The 1645-nt window shown below is 29.7% G+C and overlaps 1 long non-coding RNA gene across 1 annotated transcript; it reads left to right on the top strand.

The window, feature by feature from the left end:
- Positions 1-443: 443 nt before the first annotated feature.
- On the top strand, positions 444-1428 carry LOC128283432 (uncharacterized). Its single transcript, XR_008273775.1, has 2 exons — positions 444-539; positions 1159-1428. It is a non-coding gene; the product is annotated as an uncharacterized LOC128283432 (long non-coding RNA).
- The last annotated feature ends 217 nt before the right edge of the window (positions 1429-1645 follow it).

Genomic DNA, 1645 nt, shown 5'->3' with positions numbered 1-1645 from the left:
GTTCTTAGTAATTTTTATGTTTTGTGACTTTTACAATTAGGTCCAATCATCTAATTCATTAGTTTTTGATTTGGTGGGTGAAATTGGAAGTTACCCTGGCTGAGTAAGGGTAGTTTATGATGAATTATTATGAAATTGAAGTTCTAATTTCATATTAAGATTGTTTTATTAAGTCATTTTGATAGAAAATGGTATTTAGGACCTAATTGTGAGCAAAATTGTGAATTAGATGTTGGTGTTGAAATTCAGAATATCAAAGGCGTGAAATAGTTTATAATGATAAAATAAAAGTGTTAATTTAGAAAAATTAGTTCAATTGATGGGTGAATTGAGTAGGGACTAAATTGTAAAAGCTGTAAATTTTGGGGTAAAAGTGCAATTTCAAATTTTGAACAGCATAAATTGTGAAGTGAAATAGAAATCAAATAAATGCTAATGGGTAGAAATATTTTATATTATAGATCAAGAATCCAAAGAAGAACGAGGAAAAGAAAAAGTAAAGGACTAAAGTGTAAGGTTTAGTCACATTTTGTATCAAGGTAAGTTTGATAAAATAAATGCAATATTCTTTTATCTTACATTATTATTGTCAATTTCAGCATTTATATATTTATGTTATGAAAATATTTAAAGTCGAATTTAAGGTGAAGTGACAGAGGAAAAGTGTTAGAAAGCCGGTTGAACCCTAGGAATGTTAGGATATTAGGGTTGATAGGACGTAATGAAATGAGCCATGTAAGTCCATATTAGAAATATGGCTTTGGAGACGAGATTGAGCCATGTAAGTCCATATTATATATGGCATTGGAGACAGGAATAATTCATGTAAGTCCATGTCAAAGACATGGCATTGGCGAGATATTGATAGACGAGAACGGCCCTAGTATCCTTAGTATTCCAGTGGTTCAACGGGTCGATATCTGAGTTAAATTACAGTGAATTAACAGCAAAGGAAAAGTAGATTATACTTATGAAAAGGAAAGGTCGGTAAGAAAGAAGGTAAGGGAATAAAGAATAAGATAGAAATTGAGAAGTAAAGAAATTTATGATGTTAGATGATATTATGCATAATTATCCATTATGTTGAATGTTGTGATTTATTTGCTTGTAAGCTTACTAAGCCTAGTGCTTAATCTCTTTATTTTATTCTTCTTATAGTACTTATCTAGTCACTCGGGGATCGAAGGAAATGTCGGAGGCCGATCACACTATCAAAGAAATAACTCGGTATAACTAGTCGTTTTGTTTTGGGTATGGCATGTATAGAAACTTAGCTACTTTTGGTATAATATGAATAATGAATGATGTGTAAATACTTGCTAGTGATTAGCTAAGAAAATAGCTGATGATATACATGTTTATTAATATGTATGATTGAATGATGATTATCACATGAAAATTATGAAAAATGTGAAAGTAACCTAAAAACAGATTCAAGTAATGAAATGATGTAACTTTGAAAAATCACTAAAATTGTAAAAACATAGTTTGAAGATGAATAATATAAGAAATTAAAGCTTATTATGTATATTTTCTTATGGAATAAGCAAAACAGGTAAAAGTATTATATTTTATGATATATCTGAGTTTTAGTGAAACAGGTCAGAGCGATTTCTGGATCCCTGTTTCAACTTTGGAAATTCAC

The sequence above is a fragment of the Gossypium arboreum genome, chromosome 11 (genome assembly GCF_025698485.1).
Source record: "Gossypium arboreum isolate Shixiya-1 chromosome 11, ASM2569848v2, whole genome shotgun sequence".
Classification (NCBI taxonomy): domain Eukaryota; kingdom Viridiplantae; phylum Streptophyta; class Magnoliopsida; order Malvales; family Malvaceae; genus Gossypium; species Gossypium arboreum.
Note: the sequence above shows the minus strand (reverse complement) of the source record. Positions and strands in the feature narration are given on the sequence as shown.